This window comes from Melospiza melodia, chromosome 9 (assembly GCF_035770615.1).
Source record: "Melospiza melodia melodia isolate bMelMel2 chromosome 9, bMelMel2.pri, whole genome shotgun sequence".
NCBI lineage: Eukaryota > Metazoa > Chordata > Aves > Passeriformes > Passerellidae > Melospiza > Melospiza melodia.
In genome coordinates, this window is record NC_086202.1 from 23508697 (window position 1) to 23535726 (window position 27030).

Below are 27030 nucleotides of genomic sequence, written 5' to 3' on the forward strand. Positions count from 1 at the left end.
CGATGCTCTGTAGTATGGAATATCCCTTTGGCCAGTTCAGCTCATCTGTCCTGGTTCTACTGCCTCCCAGCTTCTGGAGTACCTCCTCACTGGCAAGGCAGGGGAAACTGGCAAGTCCTTGACTGAGGGTCAGTGCCAAGTAGTGCCAACTAAAAAAAAAAAACAAGGTAAGTTATCAGCATTCTCCTGCTGAATCCAAAACACGACAGTGTACCAGCTACTAGGAAGAAATTTAACTCTGTCCCAGCCAAACCCAGGACAGACTGGCACACACCATCCCTTCCCTACTGCTATGCACAATCAGCTTACTCTTATCCTCCAAGCAGGGCTCAGAGGCTCTAAGCCCAGCTTTTCCATGCTCTCTGCACCCAAAGGCAACTAAAACTGTGACTGAAAGGAGTAGGATGTTTGAAGTGGAGGTGGTGGTGCTGTGCTTCCACTAACATCTGGTCATTAATTTCAGCTTTGGGGACTTCCAAAATGTTGGCAAACACAGCTCCAGCTGGCCTGGGGCCTGTGGCTTCTCCATCAGCAGGTAAATAGGCCAGATGGTCTCTAATTTTACCACTGTTTCTAGTATGGATGATGAGCTTTGGTCCCTACAGGGCAATGTGCCTTCTAAATGCTGAATGTTTTTATCCACCTTTTGACCACACAGAAACAATGTAATTATTAGAAGAGTAGTAAAATTTTTAGAGCTGTGGCTACAAAGAAAATCTGAATGTGAAAGGCTGAGAAAAAGCAGCAATGATCACCTAGTTTTCCTCTTTCCATTTCAGAATGGCAAAGTCTAGAAATCCGTTTTGAACAGCTGCACTTCCATTTGTGTTTGCTATAAAACAAAACTGTTTCACTTGTAGGAAGAAACTGGGGAAAACTGTTTTGTCTTTGCCATTTCTGTTCCTTTCAGCAAACAACAACAGACAAAAAAAATCAGACACAGAATCAAATGAAAAAATCCTCCAAATCTCATCAAGTCTTCTCCAGAGCTGTAGAGTTAAGATGCACATTAGAAAGCTGAAGGAATCCAAATTTAAGTGCTTTATCTTCATACTTGCTGGAGGGAGTTTTTGTCATAGCTGCATGCAGCATAAAAACTTGTAACAGGGTGGGAGGATGAGATTTTGGAGAATCTGGAGCTGGAACCTAAGGCAATATTCAGGCAGCGATTATGCAATTGTTGCGTAATATGGAGAGTGCTTGCATGAACAATCCAGTTAACATCAGAGTTTTGCAATCAAGCAATTGAACAATGCACTGTTTAAAATCATCTGCATTTATGATGGAAAAGTCAACAAAATCGCCAATTTAAGAATAGTGGTCTCATAAATATAGACTTTCTCAGTGGGGGTGGAGTGTAACAATGTCAGAGGAAAGAATAGAGGAAAGCATTTTCTCAGTTTACGTATAGCAGGAAGGATTGGGTTCAAGGGTTTCCCTTGAGAAATGGAAGAGGCATAGACGATTATTATGGATTGTCATTAATTTATTTGTTATGCCTGTGAAGCACTTTGAACAGTAGGATTGACAAAACTGAAAGGAAAAGGGGGGGCAAATGCAGCGGTCACGTGAACAAAGAGCAGTTTTTTTATTTGTATCTAGGCAGTGGCAGAGCCAGCACAGGCGGCAGGCTCCGTTCCCGAGCACGGAGGATTCCTTGCGCTAGCGAGCAGGAGCGGCGGGGCCCGGCTCCTCTGCAGGGCTCTCCGGGCACCGCGGGCTGCCGGCAGCAGCAGCCCGTGTACCCAATGTCAGCTCCGCGGCCGCAGGAGCCGCAGCGGCCCTGCAGGCTGTCTGTGCCTTCCCGGCGGGGAACACACACGCTGAGCCTGCGCTCACGCCAAGGGCGGGCCCGGCCGCGCTGCCCTGCAGAGCCGAGTGCCACCTCCCGCAGCCCTGCCAGCGCACAGCAGCCCCTGCGCTAACACAGGCGGCACAGCGGCTGCCAGCAACGCCGGGGAAAACAAGCCATTCAATAGCTGATAGATGAAGCTTAAAGATACATGCCAAAGCAGAAGTAAACCTCTGTTAGACTGCCTTTTTTGTTTGGTTGTTTTGAGTAGGTTCTTTTTTTCCAGAAGGTTTAAGGCTATGGAAGATGAGTGGGTCTATAGAGATGTGTCTAGGTATCGGGGACAAGGCAGGATGACAGCTGAAATTTACCCAGAGTTCACGTTGCCAGGAAGAATTTGAATGCTTAGGTGCTGATAGCTGAAGAGTGTGTACAGTCATCTGTGCAAAAAAACCTGAGAAAATCTGTAGCTGATGGAGGAAAGTAATCTGCTTTTATCTCATGCCACACCGTTTGAAAAAACAAATCCAGTGCCCTAAATGCCAATAGCTGCAGAACACTGGAGCCTTTCAAAGCTAGTGTGCTCCTAGGTGGATTTATTCATTAGCTTTGACATGCCAGAAAGTACAACCATTTTCAGACCAAATAGAACGGTGTAAGATAAATAATATTTTTATGGTTGTCCATATGTGACAATCCATATCAGGAGGAAAACTGTGAGGCAATCTTCCCTATTCTGGGTTTCTCCTGTACTCTGTATAAAAATAGCCATCTAGTAGACTTCCATGCTTGTTTATTTCTTGGATATATGTAATACATTTGGGTGTTGTAATAATCTTAAAGTTTTATTTTGATGGGAAAATACATCAGGAGAATGTACTGAAGGCATAGTTCATTTCTCTTTGTTAGCCACCATGCTATTCTGGTGCTTTCCAGAGTGCAAATAGTGTTCCCAAAGTGTTCTAGGAAATAAATTGCAAAGACCTACTAAAGGTATGCCCCTTTGCTTTAAAAACTGTGTTTTAGAGTATGGCAGTTTGCATTTCATTTTTGGGGAGATAATGAATAATTGGTATGAACAGGAAAATCTCCACTAACATCAGTGCAGCTGCATTCATTTAGATCAGTTGAGGATCTGAGGATCTGATTCACTGTATGACAAAATGTCTCAACTAATATAATTAGCTAAAGCTGCAATCAAAGCCCAGCAGGGATGTGGGTTGTTGCAGCAATGTGAAATAGAAAAAAAAAAAAAAGAAACAAAGCTGAAAGTTTCCAATATACCAATATATATGAACATGTTCGGCTACAACTGCTGTTCCTTTTTTGTGTGTTTATGGGTGTGATAAGTTGGGGTACCAAGCCAGGATGAGAGGAGGCAACTAGCTGAATTGGGAGAGTTTGCCTCATAATTATGAAAACTGCTTTTTCCTTTGCCTTCATTCAAGTATTGAGCAATGTAGATCTGTGGCTGCTGGATGAGCAGCAGAGAGAGAGAGAGCCCTGAGCACCAGGGCTTATATTGTCCATTTTCTTATTTACTCCTTGCAAGGCTCTGTGTTTGGCTCACCAGAGGCATGTGGCTGTCTTCCTCTGTGCTTCAGTGTTCTTATTCCCACACCTGCCTGCTCAGATCTCTGAGGCTGAGCTTGCTCTCACCGTGTGCCTCCTGCAGGGAATTAGTGCTCAAGTGGCTGATGGTTTCTGTCCTCTCCAGCAGCACCAAGTACAGTCACTTCAGTAATCACCAGATATAAACACTTACTGGAATAAACAAAATGTACAAACTATTAAGAAGTGCAAGCTTGACAAGGGCAAAAGTGTCCAACATAGCCTTTGACTCAGTTTAATTAAGTGGATCTCTGCCTCCTCTGGTCATTTTTTTCCAGGTTAGTGAAATATCCAGGGGTCTCAGCCTTTTTTTTTTGGCTTCTGGTCTAAGCAGGAAGACAGGAGAGAAGCATGAAATTCTTTATCACTGCCATTGTAAACAGTTTGGGTATTTGCTGTGGAAATGCATTTCTGTGGGGGGTCAGGCTGTAATTCCTTGTACCTTGTCAGCAGAAACACTTCAGTGCCACAGGCTCCCACTAACAGGACATTATATTTTTATACATCCAGTCCTTAAGAGAGAGTACAGTCCTTTTTGTTTTCAGTGGTGTGGTGGGCACAAAGACAAAGCCACTTCTGGTAATATGTGTACATAAAATACAAACCACCATTCCAAACAATGTGTTGCATCTTTGTGTCAGTGGGCCCTCACCAAAACCTCATAGTATCATATCATGTTAATGCCAAAAGGGACAGGTGAAGAGATAAATAATGAATGACTGATTCTTTTCAGTGTTGTTCATTCTTGCTCTAGCAACAGAAAGGAGCTATGCAATAAGAGAAACCCCAGAACAGAGGAATGAAAAACCAGAACCCACAGTGCCATGCGGCAGGAGACAAATTCTACTGCCAGAGTGGAGGGCCTCCTCTCTTCTTCCAGGGTTCAGATTTCCTGATAATAGATAGAAATCCATAGTTAATGACAATAATGGTGCATAGGAAAAGCTACTTTGCTTAAGTTGAACTTTAGTAACTAGGAGACTGAAAATAAAAATATCAGAGCTAGGAATTTCAAGAAAGAGCATTCCTTGAAATACCATCATAAAAAATTCCTTCTTGCAGTAAATTTCTGTCCTAGGAATTCTTTTTGGGAGAATAGTTTTAATTTCTCTGTAAGTCTGTAAGACGACTACATTATTAGTAGTGGTGTTTCTAACACTTTTTCCTTACTTATTCTCAGGTTTTCTTTGTTCAAAATGCCTTAATTCTTTAATACCCAGCCTTCATAGGAAGTCAAATTTGCTAATTATTTCTCGGTTTTGCATTTATTACTATTTTTGAGGATGGTTCTTGATTTTTCAGTTATCATGTAGTTTAGGTAAAAATATTAATGGCTAATAGATCTGTGTAGAGCAAAAGGCAGCACAGAGGTAGTAAATGGTGGTGTACATTGCTCAGAACTAGCTCTAATATGTTCACTAGGTTATTAAGAGAGAGAATCTGACACATTGGGCATTACAGGGTTACTGTTAGTTCTGTTTTCACACTGCAGTGCTTTAGAAATGTGTGGCTGTTTTCTATTCATCACTTACTTGCAGCCTGGGTGGAACCGGAGTTTCTGCTTCTTACATGCTCAAAAGAATGTGAATTTGGTCAGATTTTTGTAAAATTAAGCAGTAGTTGTTGCAATTACTGCTGTCTGCTAACATCAGCTGATGGGAAGTTTTTCAGATCAGGTTTTTCGTTTCATAATTGTAGTAGCAACTTAGTGACAGTAAAAAAATCATCTGAATAAACTGCACTGAATTGCAGTTGATAATTTAGTAAAAATTAATTTCTTATGGCTAAGTTGTGTAAAGTATGGATTGTTTATAATATTTTTTTTAAAAAATCAAATCGTTTTAGTTCTTTACAGTGTCTCACTCCATAAAAGATGTTTCTATTTTCCTCAAACTGCAGGTAGTGACACTTAAATACCTATGTAATGATAGTTTTATTTTTTAAGAGCCTGAACAATATGCTTGTAGAACAAACTTTTGTACATGTGTGTCAGATTTTCTGGTTTGTTTTAAAGCATTTTGGTAAGCAAATACCTCACTTCCTGTCTGCAAGCTCATCAGAGCACACTCTTGTGCATGTACAGAAAAACAGGCCTGCTTGTGTTAGAGACAAATCGAGCATATGCATTTTTCTACCAAATATCTGAAGATTAGACCACTTAAAATATTTTTTTTTAAATTTCCAAATTAAAGGGGAAAAAGGATTGCAAATTATTGAAATACCTTATATGGATTGTTCATCAACTATCTGTTGGTCTGCCTAGGATTTTATCTTTGCAGCTATTAACTTGGATTTGAGAAAAGGCTAAATCTTATGTTTGGATGTTGAAACATTTTGAGGTGTTAGCCAACAAAGAGCAGCAAAGAAAAATGCTAATAAAAATAAAAGCTGGCAAACCAAGGGAAAGTTTCCCAATCTAAGTTGTATTGTTGAAGTAACCAAGCTTTCTGCTTCAAAGAAAAGCAAACAGTCTCCACTTGTATCCCTTTGAGATGCAATCCGCTATTGAGAAATTTTTACATTCCAGACATACTTCTGGGTCTAAGTCTGAAAACATCTGCAAAGAACAGATGTCTTTAGGTGACTATACCTGTATTATAGGTCAGGGAATTTAGAAACTTTTTGAAAGAAAATAGTTGTCTTGAGACACTCATATGGTCTTCAGTGCAAGCATCTGTCTTGGAAGTCCCAGTGGATTTTGAGTTCTCTATCAACACATTAAGAATAGGATTGAGAAGTGCTATAGTATGATTTGTATCACTATTGACTACAGAAAATTGAAGGGATAAAGCCTCACTGAGCTTTGATGACTCCTTTCCTGGTTTACCTTTGCACAGTATTTGCCCCAGAAACAGAGATCACTGAATATTTGAGATTGGCAGGGACTTTCTGAGATCCAGTTTTGGTCCAGCCCCCCAATTCAAGCAGGGTCACCTAATCAAAATAGGGACTGTGACCAGTCAGGTTTTGAGTTTCTCCAGGGATGAAGACTCTGCAACCTCTCTAGACAACCTGTTCTATACTCAAGTTGTGATTTTGGGTTTTTCATTGAGATGGAAATTCATGTCTCAAGTTGTGCCCATTGCCTCTTCTTGTGTCTGTGAGCACCACTGAGAGCTGACTATCAGTCATTGACTATCAGCTCACATTATGCAAAAATAACAGTTTGCCTCATTGGAAATGTATTTCCCATTGCAACTCCAATAGCTATGAACTGGCTCAAGAAAGACAGGCAACAAGATCAGTTTTCCTGGTGATCAGTTTTCCCTGCTGACATTTGGTGAACCAGACATTGCAGAAAAATATATAAATCTAAAGCAGGAAATCTGTCATTTTAAGACTAACTGTATTTGTGTAGAACCCAAAGTGTTTTCCAGATAAAATGAGGTAATGCAAAACTGTGGTCATGCCCAAAGCCAAGGAGCAGCTGACTAGAGCTGAGAACAGATTTTACCTTAGACCTCCAACCCAAACAAGCCCAGGATCAAGGGCTGGTGTGTTTAGTGTAGTTTCAGCAATCCTAGTGGAAACATTGCAGACGTGAGCCTGCACTTAGGTACTTCAGTTGGTGTTTTTTGCCCTTTCCCTTTGGCCAGGTTAGGATTTTCTTCAAGCAATGTAAATCTGCCTGAGCCTACAAGGTCTCTGCATGAGTTTTAAACAAATTCCACACTCCACCATGAATCTTGAGCTCTTCATACTCTGGTCAGAATTCTGTGTTGGAATACTGAAAGCCAGAGACAGAAAACTCATAGTGCTGAATTGATGACTAACACTGAAATCAAGTTAAAGACAAGCTGTTACCTTGAAAAAGAGATTTTTATGGGAAGACATTTCTTCTCAACAAGATTGAGCTTTTGGGTCAGGTCTGTGCTTGCTTTGCGGTGCTGAGCAGGCCCATGTGATGGCAGAATGACAAAAGGGCAAGAGCTTCCCAGCTCTGGAAACCACTTTTACTATTTCATGATGGAGATATTCCCTCATAAAGAGGGTGTATCCGTGTCTTCTTAAACACAGTCAAACTTTCTGCATTTCTGAGGGAAAGATGAGTGAGAGAACTATTGCATTTCAACGACTTTTCTAGGAGTCACTATTTTGGGCTGTCTTCTCTCTTCTTAAAACCCAAGCTGTGTGATCAGAATGCTGTGCAGAAACTTGCATGCCAGATGAGCTGTGTCTGTAGTGTGCTGGCAGCTGTGTGAAGCCGGCAGTGCTGATCCAGGAGTGTGGAAAGGGCAGTGCAGCACATGCAGGTGAGGCACTGCTTGGAGCCAGCTCACCTGCACGAGCAGCCCAAGGCTGGGCCACAGCAGGGCAGGCAGGTCCCTGCAGGACACAGGACGGGCTTCCTCAGGCAGCTGCCTGCAAAGTCTCTAGGATGTGTGTACTGGAAAGCTCACTTGGAAGAGAGCAGCAGGGTATATTTGTATTAGAAAGTTCAGATTTGATATGATCAAGCTACCAAACAAAAATTGAATTGTGGGTAAATAATAGTGTATAGAACATTGAGAAACAGAGCAAGAAGAAAATAGCCAAATGCCTATGTGAACTCTGAGATGAATTTCCACTAGAATAATAATTTTAAAGGCATCTATTCTCCTTACAATGATAAGTTAATCGCATAATATATTTATGAAAGACATTATGAACATGGAAAATAGCTTCAGTTTTGCAGACTGTCAAACAAACTGATAAACCATGCCACTAAGTTCATGAAGCCTGTCTTATTTAAAATGCTGTTTCATTGACATATGGCTACTCACTGTTACCTTCACCTAAAAACTCCAATTCTGCATGTATAATCACCTGTTATTTATTAAGCAGTGCAACTGCTTGCAGATTCTGGTAGGCACGATGAGAGACTGTTTACTGTACTATGTCATTGTGAACAGTAGTTGAAGAACTGCTAGTGCAGCTATTTATCAAACACCATTAAATGTAAAAATTTTGAGACCAGAGGAAAGATAATATTTATGTTTGTTTAGGTTTGTTACCATAGTGCTTAGATTAGTTACCATGGGAATGGAAACAGATTGGTAAATTACCATTACCCACTAGTATGAGTACTATAGGGGTTTTGTTTTTAAAGCCACTAACCTCAGCCTCATTGATTTGCTGATTTGCTCTGAACCTTTTTTCCTTGTTTTACTTCCTCCTCAATGTTGAAAAGGAGAAAGGAAAAATCCCTGGTGGAATCTATTATTTGAAGTTGTATCTGGATGAAAAGACAGAAGGTGACTATAAAATAAAAAGGAAAAAGGCTCACAGTGATTGATCCAGGCAAAAGAAAATAGAAATTTACACCAAGTAACTTTGACCATCTAGGTTGTTCCAGGTGAGGGGTGTGGCTGACATATTCCTTAAGGGCAGGTCCTTCCTGCTCCTTTGTCTTCTCACATGTGCCCACAGACATGTTCAATAGGGTAAGTTCTGTTCTAAGCCAGTTTTCCATATGCAGACTGCCTGTCCTGCACTTAGTGCAGAATTGCAGTGGGATTGTGACAATTCAGGTTTCAGAGAGGGATGACCACAAATGCTACAGATGCACTATAAAATGTAAACATGTCAAGCACAATGAAATTCAGGACATTAACAAAATTAAAAATATGAGGCCTGATAAATGTGCATTGTACTGTCTCGGTGCTTCTTCATTGTTACAAGGTACAAAAGAAAATATTATTTATTATTTATTTTGCTTCCCAGTGGTTCCAAATAAATCAGTTACTTAACTGATTTCAAGCCTACTTAGAGGTGACCAGGGTGAGAGATATTCTTCTAAATTTCTAGCTTTTGAAAGCCTGTGACTGTCTGAAAATCTCAACAAGTTTTATTCGACAGTATGCACCCAAACTACCCAAGTAATTCTGGGAGGGAATGTCTTCTAACAGGCTCAAAGGAGGGAGAAAAAAGAGGATTTCGTAATTACCTTATAGACTATTTATATAATTACTCATGAAGGTATGGGATATTTCTCTTATGAGTTTTACTACAGTCCAGAGTCATGAATGTCCAGCTGGGAACAGTCATAACCAGATTAAATTGTGTTCAACTGTGTTTGGCAATTGGTTGTGGGGTTTTTAGTTTGTTTTTTTTTGTTTGTTTGTTTTCTCTGGATGTTTTCTAACTCTTTGGTACAAACTTCAAACCTTTTTGTTAGTGCTCCACATAGGTTTGCAGAGCTGCCAGCTTTAGAGACCTTTATCAACAGCCAGTGGTACTCAAACTAAAACAATGCCCTCCAGAAAGGCTCCTCCAGCACTGCCAGCACCCCCAGGCCTTGCTTTACAGTAGGAGCTCAGTTCTCATGCAGGACTGGCTGCTAATTGCACACATGCTGTGCCTAATCCTGGGGACAGGAAACAAATCTAGTGCTGAGAATCAGGCCCACGTTCTTTACTGCCTCAACCAGAGAGAGAAAAACTCAAACACATGTTGTTATCTAAGCCTGAATTCTCTAATATCACATAAAAGTCATGTTTGAAAATTCATTATTTGAGAGTGAATGATTTTTCTTACTTTTTATTTTTTAAGCATCTAGGTCTAATTTGGGGTTTTTGACTGCATCGGTTTAACCATGTATTGAAATTTTGTTAATAAGCCATCATGGTTTTCCCAAGACACATTCAGTAATAAAACTGTTAATTTTATTCTGCTTAAAATGTGCTTATTGAAGAAAGTTAATTGCTGCTTCACAGTTTTTATCTTTTCAAAGTAGAATTATGGGTCTGCATGATATCAAACAAAACTGAGCAAACATCAGAGCTTGTGTTGCAATGAAAACAATCCTGGGGAGAGCACCATTCCAATCCTTGTGCTTGATTCCAGTGGTCTCCAGCAGTGTTTGGGAGGGTTACCTGGTGACCAGCTGCACAAACACTGTACCTGGCCCTTCCCAGAAAACTTGGCCTTTGCAAAGCCTTCTGTGTAAATAAACATCACAAATAAATACCAGAGCAGGACTATCCCAATTAAACAGCTGTAAAAATAAAAAATAAAAATTAAAAAGGTTTGCCTTACGACCAAGCTGTGAAACCACAAAGAAAGCATCTGCAAGCAGCAGTTAGAACAAATAATACTTTCCATTTAGCTGTACAGGCAGAGTCACTTGCAGGCCAGTCTCTAGGATGCCAGTTTATACATTTAATAGCTACTGGCAAAAAAAGTAAAGTCAAGCTGTCTTTTGGGCCCACTTATAAACAGACTATCTAAAACATCATTGAGAATATTAATCTTTGTGGTACGAAGCCTAATTAATTAGTTTAGAACCATAACAGATTGCAAGGTGAAGCCATGATATATATTCCTGTTTTAATTCCAAGCATTACATCCTACTAGCGGCGGGGTTGTCTTTTTAATTAAGGCAGTGAGTGTACAAATAACATGCTAGAGGTGAATTTTATGTAGCTCCATGCCTTGTTGTTGTCTGACTAGCCTTAGGTCTGGCAGTACACTTTGAGAGATCTTGCCAATGAACTTTAAGGTCTATTGACCTCTGTTTTATAGTCTGCCTCTCTACCCGATACTTCCCCTTCCTTTCAGCAGAAGGAATTTAGTGCTTGTACTTTAACTCTTTAATAGGAAGTTCAGGGCCTTAGCTGAAAGTGTTGGCTTGAGGCAGGCTAATGCTGAGGAGCTGCTGAATTTTGCAGTGGCACATGTGCAGGCACATGTTCTGCTTTCTTTCCTCCTGCTGCAGCCCTGCCTGGAAAATGTCGTGAAAATGCACTGAGCATTTTCAACAATTCCAAACAACTGGAGCCAGCTGCAAGGTTCCTCTGCCCCTCCCTCTGCCATCACCCAGAGCCAGCCCAGTTGACTGGCATCTCAGGAGAAACTTCTGCACAGTGGGAAGAATTAATTAAAACTTTGTCCACTCAACTCTGATTCTTCAGTTTTTTCAGAAGTATAAAGCAGCAAAAAGCCTCCTTCAGTTAGTCATTCTTCTGGAAGTGGGTGTAGACAGTGGGAGGCAGAACCCAAAAGCCAGCACCAAAATTGCCCTATGCTAGGGCATTCATTGGGGTTATGTTCCTCTCTATCCTGTCAGCCCTTACGCTTCCTTTCTGCTGCAGTAAAACCCTTGGTGGTATGAAAGCAAGCTGTTGCCTACAGTTTTAAGTGATCTTATCCCAGTGGTTCCGTGTCAAGTGCATGGCACAGTTCACAGTCATATTATTATTCATATTATTTCTCATTAGTTCTATATTCTACTACCTTTTTTCCAGTGAATGACACATTTCTTAATTCTTCAGGCTGGACAGAGTCATCCACTTAAAATAGAGTGGCTGATTTCTTGAAATCTAAACTTGAAAATCATTCTCACTGGCACCTGGTGTCCTGAGGCCCTTCCTTGCTGTGTCCATGCAATGGCAGCATTTTTCTGCCCCAGGCTTTGCATGAGCTCTATTGCCCATGGAGGTGGTGATCTGAGGATGGCTTTTTTTCACTTACATTGCAGAAGTACGAATTGATTTCAGCCTGCTGGATGTTTTAGCATACCATGTATTTTCTCATTTAGAAACCAGTAAGTGACTGTAAGTTTCCTTTGCTAACTGCAAAGAGGTACTTGAGATGAGGCTGTGAGGTAATTTTGAATTGCTACCATGTTCAAGATTATTTGGGCATTCCTGCAGTAAAATCATCATGAGATGAAGGGTTTTGGAGGGGGTCAGACACAGACTCTGCAGAGCTCTCTCTGAGGGCACTGTTCCTCCCAAGAGAAATGGGGTCAATGCATGGAAGAAGGTGCACCTCTCCTTCCATGTACTGCATCTGGAGGGAATTTGTCTTGAAGGCTAACCTTCCACCCAGCAATGGATTTGAGGAACAGCCCAGGTCTCCTGAGCAAGAGCAAATGAAACAACATAGACTCAGCTTCTGAGCAGCTGCTATCTTGTTGTCTCTAGTGTGTCCCATGTGTGTACACACACCCACACACAAACACACATCTCTGGCACCTAAAATATTTGAAAAAATGTGCCACACCTACCACTGAACTTTGGTGGTTCTTCTTCAACACCTTGGGCCAGCTGGCCCCCACAATGCCTGGACCAGCTCCTGCAGTCCAGAGCAGTGACAGGGCTGTGGGGTTCAGACCCTGGGTCCCTCCCTTGCTTTGCTTAGTCATAGATTAGGACACTGCAAAAGATAAACACAGAGGTTTGTCCTGTGCAGGAACAATAAGAAATAAAGGTCACATCAATCTATCTCAACCTCATAAAAACTTTTTTTTTAAGAGGTCAGAATACAAAATGAAAGTATCTTCAAAACAGTACAAGATTTGTTGTAACTGAATTGCAAAAGAAGGAAACTTGAAAACTCATTCTTTATGAACTTTCATTTAAAATTGCCTATATTTTGAGGTGTTATCTTCTCTGATCCTTTTGACACATTATTGCATCATTTTCCTGCTTTTAAAGTCTTGTAGAAATATGAGGACAGGCTACAAGGTCATCCCATGAAAACTGGGGATTTACTTATTCCAGCCTTGCTCACTTCCAGGAACAGATCTCAAAGTCATGGAATATATTTGCTAAATGTCCCTAAAGTAATTCCTCTAGGATCTACCTGGGAATCGTGTTGGTGAATAATTCAACAACAACTGGGCTTATCTGGCAGCAACACCCCAAAAACATGGAGATCCTCCTATTAGTGGCATAAACATCGTAAAAATGCAGAGGTCCTCCAGTTAGTTCCATAAATGACCGCTGTTCAGAAGTTTGGACAAAATTCTTTCCTTTCTTAAGAAAACAGTTTCTTAAAAAATATTCAACAGACCATTCCAAAGATTTTCTTTTGAGATTACTAAGGAAATGATTATGATTTGTCCAGAAAAAGACAAATCTGCATGCTTCTGAAGGTTCAGTTTTATGAAGAAAACTGGATATCTTCCCTGCCCAGATCTGGAGCTAGTGTAGAGAATAAGGTATCAAAAAAGGGCTGGATACTCCTTTTAATGCAGGGAAGAAAAATCAGATTAAGAACTGTAACACATATGAGCAACCACTTATTTGGGGCAGCATCACGATCACATCAGCCAAGTACTATTGGGAATTTTGCATAACAATACAGACTGAGGCTGGCATGGCCAAATACTTGAATGGAGTAGCTTCAAAAGTGCTTTTCTAAAGGCTGGCAACAGAAAATTGGAGATCACCGTGTTTGATTTAGCTTTTCATTGTGACAGTTGGTGGCTTTTTAACAGATTTTAAAATAAACTGCATTCCATCATTTTGCAATATACATTTTATATCTATTCTAGCTCCTGAAGATAACATAAAACGTCTTCTTTAAGGAGCAATTGGGTCTATGAAGAGTCCTGTGAAAAGATAGCATTTTCCACAGAAATTGCCTCATGCTATTCACAATGTATTAAACATGTAAAGTATAAAGACCCATAAAAACAGTCTGAAGAAGAAAGCCACATTACTCCTGATTTAGGCTAGGATTATATATGAAGTTCTTGGACCTCTTAGAACTATTCTGAGACACATTTTGGTTAATCTGGTGTGAAGTATAAGATTATCTTAATACAGGAAATAGTATTCCAAGATAGATGCCACTTTATATGTAAGAATGTGCTACACAGGCTTTTGGATTCCCTCAAGATCTCTTTATTAGCAGGTACATAAAAATTGCATATGTAGTGGCATTATAAATATTGTGCACAGCCTTGCTTAACAAAAATAAGTTGTCTTATTTGCTAGTGAAATTTGATGTGCTGTCTAATAAATAAGCAATTGGGAATAACTTGCTGGGTTTTTTCCTTATATAATTATATCTAATTCCTGGTAGTGCAGTGACACATCTCAAGGAAATCAGGTTATGTTGATAGAGCAATAAAAAAATAACAGTAAAAGATTATGACTACACTTGAAGTTTTACTTGTGATAATAGGCAATTGTAGAAGAATAAACATTCCGACTTCTGTTCAATAATTAACTGTGAAGAACAACAAATATATTTTTCGGTAGTACTAAACCTGGACTGCTCAAGAATTTACATTATAAACTAATTGCATGGATCAGACTTTTTATTTTACTCATATATATGGGTAACATGTCTTGAAAACTTGTTAGCACTTGGAAACTTTTGTCTCAATCCATTACAAAACCATATCTGCTACTAATCAGAAGCAGGAAGGTATTTCTGTGTGTCCTGAGTGTTGGCTGGTAGAGTAACGTAATTGGCTTATGCACTCTGAGCTGAAAGATACTGTGCTAGAGTATCAGCCTTCAGGAAAAAGTTATTAGATGTTGGTCTGACATTAGCACCGTGGGAATGTCTGGAAAACAGTTTTAAGAAATCTGGGAAGGGAGTATAAACCAAGACTAACTCTAATCCAAGAAAAAAAGTAATGGAAATCTCTCTCTTTTTTTCGTAAGAATTCCAGCCAGTCAGCTATTTCCTAAAGAAATATTTCTTTACACAGAACTTGCTCTTAGACATCATTAGAAGAGCAGGGGGAAATCTCTCATTTCCTGTGCTCAGGCCTATTAATACACTTGGTGTTCATTAAGCACTATCAGTTGTTGCTGAGCACGTGTGCCTTTGTCCTATCAGCTATTCTGTGTGGGAATCCTGTGTGGGTCTGAGCCCAAAAACAGAGCTGTGGTTGCTTTACTCCTCTGAGCAGGTCCATTGCACTCACTGGGATTGCTCTCTTGAGTACAGTTTCCAATGACTTCATCCTGACATGACTGAGTGCTTTATCTACATTAGCCTAGTAGACCTTAAACCTTATGCCTTTCTCCTTGTTTCCCAGCATCAGTAAATACCCAGGCTACAGACCCAGAGTATCAGGCTCTGTTAATAATTTTATGTGGAGTGGGGATTTTCCCCCTCCTCCTTCTCCTACTGAGCACAATGTCCCTGCCCACACCCCAAAAGTCCATAAATACGGTATGAAATAAAGACCTTTTCAGAGTTGGAAGCAATTTTAGTCTACAAATCAATCCAAAACCTATGTTTTTGCTACATTCCTGAAATGCTCAGTAAGAGACTCTGATTTGGAAGAGATGCAGAGTGAAATAAAGAACAGCTTTGGCTCAAGCTGCAGGCAGGGAGATTATTACTGATCCCTATGGACATGGACTACTTGCAACAACTCTGAATGATTTCCCAACTCTTTCTCTTGCTACTGTTGCATGAAAAATATACATAAGCAAGTGTTCTACCACAGAGTGTTTTGGGATATGTGAGGTTTTTTAATTGAAAATTGATTAAGTTTTAAGGGATAGTCACAAGGTCTGAGGACACAACATATTGATAAGAACAGGGTGAAAAGTTGCTTTTTTTCCCCATCCCCTTTTTTCAGCTTGCCTAATTTATCCATAACGTTGGCTATAATTTATATTTTAAGTGTAGTATAGCCAGGGAAGAAATTAAATAGACGTCAAATTGGAAGGATTGTCCTTCTCAACTGTTTTTATTATGGAAACTCCTTGATGGAAATGAAAGGATTACTTTTTTTCTCCATTCTAACTATGACCTGAGAAGAGGATTCGTTGTTTTGCACCAAAGCTAATAAAAACAATAGTGCAGACAAATCATCACTGGAAAGGTAGTGAGTGGTGTAATAAAAGAGTAAAAGCAGGGCAACCTTTCATCACCACTGCAGTTCTGCTGCCAGAGCTTGATAGTGTTTTTCATTCCATTCTACTGACAAATCAATGGCTGCAGAGACTAGAAGATATAAAATTAAAATATTTTCTATTTTCCAGAGAAATTAAATACAGTTGCTGAAAAAATGAGAATCACACAGCCTCTGATTGATTTCAGTCCACTGTATAGACAGCTATGGCCTCAGGCCATGCACAGAAGGAAACCTTTTAGGCTCATACATAGAAATATATACATATGTGTGTGTGTGTGTGTACAATGTGGGACAGAAAAATTTGAACCTCCTGTGGAGTGAAAAGGTTGGTGGTTATAAATATGAAATTTTAATAGTAAGTGTAACAAAACTATAAATTATTTCACCATATTGGACGTTTTCTAAAGTTAAGAAAAGACTGCTCTTTTTCTAAAAAGCAGCCCTTGCTCACATTGGAAAGAAGACTGGTTAGCAGGGGACAAGTTTTGTAGGCTAGACACAATCTCCACTGAACTCAGTAGGAACTTAATTGGTTTTGCATTGAAAGCTACAGAGCACACCTCACTGATTTTTTCAAATTCATCTGGTTTTAGCATTAACCAGTTTAAGCAGCAAAGTAGGGTTTTTTCCCCAAAAGAATGCAATAGAAAAATACAAAGTTTTTAATTGAAAAAGTCTTGAAGCCTATTTAAAAATTATTTTAAGTACAGATCTCACTGGTTTTACTGGCTATGTCAGAAGCAAAAGGGAATGAATGAGGAGCCATAGAAAGCCCTGGCCCTGCAAGAGACTGGGGACACAGGGAGCCTCTGCCTGGCTGCTCCCTGTGCAGCCCAGAGACCCCACTGTGCCCAGCCAGGGTGTGCAGGGAAGGTGGGAGCTGCTGCACTGGGGTGTTCCAGCCCCATCAAAGGCATTCCAAAATGTGTGGCAAGGCTCTGCAGGCCTGGCTATCCTCTGGGGTACAAGATCCTGCTGGGTTACTCTTGATTAAGATTATTTTAGCATGTGTTCTGATGGAACTTCAGGTTTTAAAAGAATACTTTGGGCTGTGTAATAGTATGGGAACAGCATAATGCTCTTTATTTGAATTAAAGGATAAAGGAATTGATTTGAGGTAGCAGGAACATGTAGGCTGGAAATAGTAAGTGGAAATATTGGAAATAGCATTTTTTTATTTTCTTTAACTTCCATTATTTTAGATATTTAATCAATTTTGTTGCTCTGGCAATGAGGAAGCTACAGTGACTATTCATATGAAATCTATTTGCTTTTTACTTGCATATTTAAAAAGTGGTTGCTAGCTCTCTCTCAAATTATCAAATGAATTATCTGTTTGGATTTTTTGACTGGCTCCATTCAACACATAAAATGGGAAACAGTTCCTATGAAAGAGGACACTCCATACCCAAAAAAGGAGCTAGTTTATTTTGTTTAAGGTTTTTTGGCTCTACTGTGATAAGAAAGCAGCATTTCTCAGATGTTTCTCGTTAGTCTCAGTGCTAGCTATGTTCCAGATAAATGTGAACTTTCCAGAAAATGACAAAAGCAGTATCATGAATCTGAGGCTTCAGAAATAGATCCCCTATTGGGAATTTAAAAAAAAAAAACAACCAAAATCTAAAAAGCAGGGCTTGCACTTGCCAAAAAAGGCAAGTACTCAGAAAATTCTTTCAGAATCTATTAAACTTTTAGTATACTTTGTGGTGAAAAAAGTATACTAAAAAGTATTTCCTTGTGTCTTTACTCAAGAAAAGGCAAAACTGACGCTGACTTCAAGATGAGAGATATTCCACCTTAATTTCACCTTCACCTTACTCCTGTGCTTAATTGCTGTCATGAACATAGGGCTGAAGTAGCTGAGGTGAGGACTAATAGTCTGTCTCAGGTCTCACTTGGATGCTTTTCAGTACTGAATTCCCCTTCTCTGGCCAGTTGTCCCCAGCCAGAAGAGCACTTTCTGCAGCACATGTAGCATCCTGTGGCATCCTGGAAGGACCTGGCTTGGGGCACATTTTATTGGAGAGGTCTCAAGGTCACTTGTTTAGGTGAGAAGCTGCTTGTCCAGGCAGAACCAAAAAGAAGAGAATATATTCAAACAAAGAGCCTTATTTCTAAATTATGTTGACTGATTAATAACATGCTGGTGTAAGAATACCAACTACTCACAGTGCCTTGGATGCAGGGTAATTGTTCATGCCCTGGCTCAAGGCAATCAATGTATAGACAAAGTAATATCCAAATGTATATCCATAATTTACCATGCATATCCAAAATGTACCAAGAAGCATCACTCCATTGAATTTTTCTACTTTTGATTGTCTTATTTTTCTGCATAAAGATGTTTACTAACTTAATGGAGGTTAGATTGCACTATCTTTTCCCCTCAAAACTGACACAGGCTAACAACCATCTGTTATAAAATTTACTATTCACAAGGGATGCTATAAAAACAATTATTACAACTGAGTAAAAAATAATCTTTAAAAATAGGCTTCATTTTCTATTTTCTTTAGGAGGAGGGAAGAACTTTTTAATTTTATTTCTTTTCAGATATTTCTGGAGGACATCAAATCTTTCCATAAGACAGGTTGGATCTTTATAGTATTAGACTGAATGTGCAGGAAGGGAGTCAGCACTGAAATAAATCTACCTAAATGAGGCCACAAAGTGGTTTTACATCTAAACTCTAAAATCATTATGTGTGCGTTTTTCTCAAGTTGTGATATCTTCACTGCACATAAAATATTTTCCTGTCCATATCAAAACACATCCAGAAACACCCAGATTTCAGTGACACTCAGCTGGGGAATGCCCTGCACAGTTTTGGTCTAGATCCTGATGTGGAGTAAATTAGCTGGGCTTCATCAGCTTCAGTAAAGGTTCAGTAAATCAATAGCTATTTAAACCAGCTCAAGATCTGATGTGTATTCCTTTCTCTCTCCTTTTTTCTATAATCTCTCACTTGGAATCAGTAGAAATTACAACATGGATAAACAATACAGAAGCACTTTTAATAAAAACAATTGCATGTTTAGGATTGTGGATATTGGGAGCAAAGTTGAGTGGAACAATGCTTACAAATCACTGAAGGATTTCTGGCATCTTCCAAGTCTCAGTCTCAAAGAATTTCAGTATTAGCCCTTGCACTTACCATGAGGAATAAATACTTACCACAAGCTAAGCTACAGCTAAACTTTGAAGTCTTGATGTCTGACGTCCAAGAGGCTGTGGGAAGGGACAGATAACCAGATGAGGGCAGCAGAAAAAGAATGCATAGATTTGTTTTATTTGGAGTTTAGCTTTGAGTCAAAAACACATGGAATTAGAGGAGATTTGATATGCTGGAAAATGCAGGGATAGGGAGTTGTGTGATATGCTGAGGATTTTGAGAATTAGTAATTATATACCTTGCCACATTTGTTTTTCCTCTCTTAGAAAATAGCATGAGAAGAGTCCATGTTTGTAAAACTGAAGGTGTTCTTTACTGAAGAAATCAACTGCATCCATCTTTCTGGGGCTTTCCACATACTCTGAATTCTTGGCAGAGACGCTCCAGACTTCTTTTCCTTGAAAGATGAATTCCTCATTTATATTCCATATGGGGTGTTTCTACATGTCCCTTGTTTTTTACCTTTTATCCCACCAACTTTGTAAGGGACAGAGATCTCGTTTCTTCACAAAATGAGTGAGTGAATTAAACTGCTTCTGCAGATCTAATCCCATCATAGTTCAACTTTGCAGAAGTAGAGAAACATCTCAAGAGGAAAGTTGAGTCAAGGAAGAGGAAAGAAAAATAAGTTTTCAAACAGCAAAAATGCAAGCAAGCAGGATTTCTGCAAGCTAGAGGAAGGAGAAAGGAAAGATGAATAGGATCAGCCAGTCCTTGGTTAAAGCAAAGAGGAAAGTTTTACATGAGAACTAGCCCAGTGGTCTGGAATAGGAAGGGGAGAAGGTGTTTTGCAGATAAGTGGGAAAAAAGAGGGTAGGATCAATAACCATTATTCATGGGAGTCCTATAAATGCAAAGAAATTATAGGCCAATAATAAAATGTGGGGTTTAAGTGATACAAGACTGGGAAGAATATGGAGAGATACTTCAAGATGAGTTTTGAAATCCAGGGACAATAAGTACTCTGTGGATAAACTGGCAATACACTGAAGTACATTTACTCTATTCAGGAGTAAAACTGTGTGAAAGTTCTCATGTCACCCATCCCCTTAAGAGGGAGAGCTCAGGGCAGCTCAGTGGGCCTTTGGGCTGCAATGGAGTGGGAGCAGCTCGGGTTCCCTGCAGGCCTCTGTGTGTGTGGTTAGTTTGCACATTCCTTGTCTGCTCTGTGCCTTGCCCAGCTCATTATTATGAGTTTATCTCTTTCAGGAGCAAGGCCTTCTTACAGAGCACAGACCATGTAAGAAAAAAGCCAAGGCTTATCTGTGATCGAAAGCACACACATTTTTGCTAAGGCCCCTCTCTCCAGGCCCCTCAGACACTATAATTCTGTCAGCAGCCTAAGTCCGTGCCTATTGCAGATTGCACTTTAAATGAGTTTCAACAGTACCTGATGTTCCTTTCATTTAGAGTTTTTTCCCTCCCCCATCTGAAGGGATACATTCAAACAAAGAAGGCAAAAGTGCAAAGATTTAACTGAACTTAAACCAGACACCTTCTGCACTCAGATAGCTGTGTCCTTTGTTCAGAAGTCACTTACAGCCCTCCCCCTACACTGAGCTGTATTTTTCATTCTCAGCAAATCACAGGACCAGATGCTCCTTTTGACATGTGGAGACAAGTCACAGATTTGGAGGCTTTCTCAATTTGTGTTAGCTAATGTAACAGTTATTACAGCTACATTCTCAATATTGGAGAAACATGCTTCCCTGACTTGATTTGATTTCTTGTCAAAGTAGCTTACAGAAAACACAAGTAGCTATTACCTGGCTTACTCTCTGTTCTGTTAAGTTTATTTTAAAAGTGGCATGAAATTAATTTTTCCACTTTAGGTTATTTCTTTTTTATTAGTTTTCAGTGTGAAATGGTTGAATCTGACTTCTTTCTCTAAAACTGAGAATCTGGCAGTAGTCAATGTACAGCTGAGATGGAAAGTTGATGCACTGACAGTTCCAGAGGCCAGTGTTTGTGATCAGTACTGTAGTGCAGGTACAGTTTCTGCAGCACATTGTACTCTCAGCCATGGGGGAGGGCCCTCTGTGTGCTGAACAAACAAGAAGTAAGAACAGACAGTGGCGAGGTAACCTTTGGTAGTAAGGGTCTGGTTTCAGCTCCATGTTTGGCCAGTGTGCAGCTCAGCTGTCACAGAGTCAGTGCAGAGCTGATGAAGAGGAGCTGTTTGGGTGTTTTCAGTCAAGATATTCTCCTGAACAGGATAGTTCATGAACACCCAAATATCTGGATCTAGATAAAATTTAAATAAAACACCCTGTGAGCATGTTCACTTCTGCTGAATCTCTATGATTGTCGTTGTGGCAGGGAGCTTGTCCTAAAATAATTTTTTTTGTATTTGACTTCAGCATTATACTGATACTTTGAGTAAAGTAAGAAAAGAGAATAATTTTATGTGTGTACCATAGCAGGGGTGAATTGTCAGTCATCTAAAAATCTGTTCACACAGAATGATGCTTAGCACTGGTATTAATAGTGTTCTTTCATTTTTCAGTGCAAAATGTATGCTCATTCATATTGTAATCTGCATTAGAGGTCTTTTTGTAATATATATGTATATATTTTATCTATCTGTAATGTACTTTATCAGCTGGATGTAGGTAAACACACAAATCTGTGTTATACAGGTTGCTACATAGCACTAGGGGGTGTGAAAACATGAGCAGGTTCCTCAGATTCTTTCAAATCTGTGTAGAACAAATAGGCTTTCATTTTTTAAGGCCAGGGCCAGATGTGGTAACTGTGTGGCACTTAATTTTTCTTCCTTGGAACAATGAAGGGCTGAGATGACCTTGTAACTTCAAGGAGTCTACAGCAGTGATTTCAAACCTGACACTTAGATCAATCACTAAATCATTCCCCTTAGCTGAACTGACTCATTGCCTATTTGCCCACCATGAAAAAAGCAAAAAGCACAGTCCTTTTAATGTCCCTCTTGTGTTTGAAAGCCACTCCTGTGTAAGGCCTGTCCTAAACAATATGCTATCCAGGCGTAGAGCAGCAACCTTTCTAGTGAAGAAGCTGCAGGTAATTTCATAAATGATTCCAGAAGCAGCAGGTTTAATTAACCTACATCTCTTCCACTCGGTGAGCCAGCCCTGCCTACAGTATCTGCGGGTCTCCCCCACAAACCCAGTGCCCCATTTCCTCCCCCTCTCCCAAAGATGGTTACAATCTGCCCCCCTCCCCACCCCTCCCCCATTTCCTAAATCCCTGTCCGTACCCCTCCTCCATCCCTTGTTCCTAAAAGCACTCCCTATTGCAATGTCACACGTTTTCTGCTTGGCTCCCTGCAGTTCTGTGCCACTCCCACCCTCTCCCTGCCCTCCCTCTATTTACCTTGTGGCTCTCTCTGCTCTGCAGACCCGGAGCGCAGATATTTGTGCTGACTGGCGAGCTGTGCTGATCAGGCAGTCCACACAACATGCGGCTGCCCAGCTAGCTGCTGCCAAGTGAATAAAGAAAGCCTCCTTTCTCCGTGTCTTTTCCTCAGAGAAAGGAATAATACAGCCATTTTCTCTCCTCTACCAACGCCCCATTTTCATTAAGCTCCTAGGAGAGGAAGATTTTTGAGACCTGTGTCCTGAAGGCATTGTCAGATGTGGCTGAAATTGGCTGGCATGTTCAAGATCATTAGGGTCAGGGCTGACAGGCTGGTAGCATGATTTCATTATTCTTTTCCTTAGAAACCCGGCTGAAAAGAAGGGGTTTGACAGTATACTTGGTACTGGGTGGTGTAAGCAAATAAGTTATACCAACAAAAGTGCCTTTAATTTGATATTTGTTTTTCTGCAGTTAGACTTTTGCTAGTATTTCTTACATCTCTTTAAGGATCATGTCCTTGCTACCAGTAAAAATGGACTCCAGGCCAAATTTTAATTAGCAGATAAAATGCCTCCCCAGCAGTAACAGACCACGCTGTAAGGAACAAATAAGAGCAATGACTTCATTAGAAATTCTCTGACAGTAAACTTAGTTGTGTTAGTTGTTTCCAGTGCAGCCCAGCACACAAAGCACCCAGTGTTCTTTGAAATTTCCTGTTTCCATAACACTGGTCAGGAAATGCTGAGTATATGATATTTAGACTTCTGTACCAAGCACACTTGGTGACATTCCTCTGCTCATCAGGGGTAACGCACGTACCCTCAGCTGGGCGTGGGTGACAGAGGGGCATAGGAAAGAGCAGTGAAGAGCTGGCATTCATTGCAGAGGGGAAAAAAGGAGAATTGTGTGTGGTTAAAACTTTTACCTGCAGAAATGCAGTGCTGTGTGAGAAACTGCATAGACAGACCAAGTGACTTCCTGAGTAACTTTAATCCCTGATATAGCAACAATTTACTGTTTTCCCTTGGAAGTACTGTTCAACTCATCATACCTCAGTTATCCTTTCGTGAAGCATTCACAGTCTTTACCTGCTTCACATGCGTGTTGTGAAGTTTCCTAATTAATATGTGAAGGTTCTTAAGTCAGAAAGTACCATGTAACTGCAATGTATTCATTTTCTTATTTCCACATAAGCTATTTTGATCAGACTCTTCATCTGCACAGCCATCAAGAGATCTCATAGCAGACAACTGTGGAGGTAATTTTTTCTTTACTGAATTGAGCCCCTAGGAATTAATGATTGACTGCTAATAGGTTTATTCCATTAAATATGGGGAGAAGGGAGGTTTTGCCTGAAGTGAAACAGACAAAGAAGGAAAATATCCAAAGAAAAGTGAGCTCTGTAGAATATAAGTGACCATCTTATGGTATGTGTTGGAAGTAGATCTCAGGAATGGGAGAAGGTTTATAATATTTTATACGGTCTGAAGGTTTGCAGTGAACTTTGGGCTGCACATTGCCTGCTTACACTTCATGATTTAAGAAAGGAACCTCTGTAAGAACAAGCAATGAAATCTATCCTATTGCTAGTAGAGAAGTTTTGCAAAGTAAATGTTTATAAACCTTTCATATGAAGTTAATGATGCTTATTAAAACGTTAAAAGCAGTCATTCATGACGACTCCCATTTTTAAGAGCAATTTTATTATCACACTCTGCTCTCTGAATTAATGGGCAGCTTAGTTACTTATTTGGTTTACAGTAAATGTTGGCCAGATTATACAATTTAACTCATGAAATATTTGGAGGTTTTTGAAATTATAACAATTTATGAAGTCTGTAGTGTCTAAAATATCTGTGATATTTTGATGTTAGGCCTTGAAATAATTTCTAATGCTGATATCCCTTTCTGTACTCCTAGGATTCCATCTTTTCTTAGAGAATTATATTTGTATAGCTTTTTTCTTCATCTGAAATATATCCACTTCTAGGTTTATCAAACTTGCTATTTTATGGCAAATCACAGAGGAGTACATGACTGAAAGTAGGAACATGCCATTCAAAGCTTCATGAGTATGTGACCAAACACTTTATGCTTACATTTTCTGGTTACTTTGAAAAAACATCCCTAGTTTTATTGTCTATGTAGTATAACTGTAATTCCACAGGAAGCACAGCTTTATTGATATCATTAGGCCCCACATATGGTCCTAGATTTCAGAATATACTGTGTACAGTATAAGAAGAGATTTATGAATCAGATATATAAAAAGTGAACAGATAATTTTTGGGAAACAAGTATTTAAAAATGCTGGTAAACACTTCTGGCAGTGTTTCTTTGTCATGAATTTTGGTTTTACTTTGGGTTGGTTTTGAAAGGAAGAAGACAGTATTTTTCTTTTCAATTTGCACAATGCAGTGTCAGTCCATCTTCCTTAATTTGCACAATGCAGTGTCAGTCCTTCCTGCCTTTCCTTCCCCTTTCACTCTACTATCTAGAAATCTTTTTTGTACAAAACTGTCCACTTCTTACCTGTGCACATTTGTACTCTACTCATTGGGCAAAGAAATTCTGGCACTTTAACTGTCTTTTAATAAGGAACATTGTAACACTTAGAAACATTTTAACATTCAGACTAAACTTTCAGTTATCAAGGGTATATCTCCAGGACAAAAAGTATGAGGAGTTAAAATAATTTTCCTTTAAGCAGAAGTCCAGAAATTTCCATGGGGATTTTTTGCAAGTGGGAATGGGAATAGAAACTGTGTTCTTCGATCTTTAATGAAGTTTCTAGCTTGCTGGTAAAAAAGAGATTCCATACAATTGCTGCATGACAAATTTTCCACCTTTTCTACCTTCCGTGTTCAGTCAGTGAGTGTACTCCCTCTGGTTCAAGGTGGGGACAGGAGGACCACAGAGGAAAAAATTGGTTTCAAAGAGAGAAAAAAATGTGGTTGCAGTACAAAAACATGTCAAGGAATTCTAGGGCAAATGCATCAGCTGAAACTATTTTATTAGTAGCAGATAAGTGGACTTGCAACTAGTAATGTTTTAAGTTTTCTATTGTGCTCTTACTGCAGTGCAAAGCAACAACAATCTACAATTTTCTGTTCCACTCCATCTACATCTGACTTCTAGTTTACCTTTCTTGTAACTGTCTCTCAGCCACAGACAAGTGGTGTTGTATCAGTAAAATAGGAATTGAAGAGTAATTTTGCTTCATGAGTTGCTGCACCATGTCACACAAGTCATTAGTGTAAATATATATCATTATATAGGTATTAAACAATTTGCCATTTCATATTTATTTACACTGTGAATTTCTACAGGACCAGAGAGAACCAGACAAGAAAATTGAAAGACACTCTTGTAATCACTAGTTTGTGAGGGACCAGTGTGTTCATTTTAGACTACCCAAGAAAGCAAAACAAAATAACCTCTGAGTAATCTGGCAAGTTTATGAGAGACTAGGAAAGAGTAAATATGGAATCTTTCTTTCAAAAATAAAAAAATGGAAAAGTGAAGATATGAGTGATATAGACCAATCAATCTCCACAAATATTCCAGAATTACCTACTTATAAGGAGCTATTTTCTTCTTGGAAGACAATAGTATTATTAAAATATAGGTGGATATATCTGTGGGAAATAAATCATATCAAAGCAATACAATTCCCTTCTTTATCAGATTGTGATAAGTGAATCAGAGGAAAATGGTAGATAGGATATATCGTTCATAAAGAATCTGGTGTTGTCTAACATTGCTTTCTCAAGGGGTATTGCAAAAGGGCAGTCCTGATGTGATGACTGTAATGGGAATGCACAGCTTGTTAAAAGATTCTCTCAAATACTAGGAAATTTCAAGTGGATATCTAGAGGGACCAGTTCTACACTCAGCTCTTATATTATTTTCACTGATATCTTGTACAATGAAATATAGAATACAGTTACATGACTTGGGGGTGACACCAAAAGGGTTTGTCCGTGAGCACTTTGAGAGACAAAACAGTAATTCAAAGACATCTTGATAAATGGTTTGGTGTCAACAAAAGTAAAATCAATAGGTGCAGTCAGAAATAGGGCAGGTAGAAAATTCAAGTTATAAGCAGGGAATGGGATGGTGTTGCAAAAAAAAGAACTGTTTTTGGGGTATACTAACAGAAATGTCACATTAGAAATAAGAGGTATCTGTATCGCTGTGATAAGCATGGCTGAGGCGGTAAATAATTTTGGACACCACACCCTACAGAAGATGTCTACATATAGAAAAATTATAAGATGTCTATAAGGCATAGCATATGAGCAAGTTTGAATAAACACTGCTTAATTATCCCAGAAAGCAAAATATTTACCAAAAAAATTGAACTTTCACGTACAAGCCAGATATTTTTAATTTGTGAATATTTACGCTCAGTGGCCTACAATGATATCAAAAATAAATGTGCTTAACTTCTGAATTCTGTGTGTTCAGAAATTGCAGTGGTTTACATGGAGACATTTTAGTAAACTCTTTAACCAGCAATTT

The 27030-nt window shown here is 39.4% G+C and overlaps 1 long non-coding RNA gene across 1 annotated transcript; it reads right to left on the reverse strand.

The window, feature by feature from the left end:
* Positions 1 to 1894: 1894 nt before the first annotated feature.
* On the reverse strand, positions 1895 to 22628 carry LOC134422088 (uncharacterized). The gene is made up of 4 exons (XR_010028727.1): positions 22522 to 22628; positions 19409 to 19567; positions 12393 to 12541; positions 1895 to 4295 (listed from the first exon to the last, which is right to left on the reverse strand). It is a non-coding gene; the product is annotated as an uncharacterized LOC134422088 (long non-coding RNA).
* Positions 22629 to 27030: the final 4402 nt, after the last annotated feature.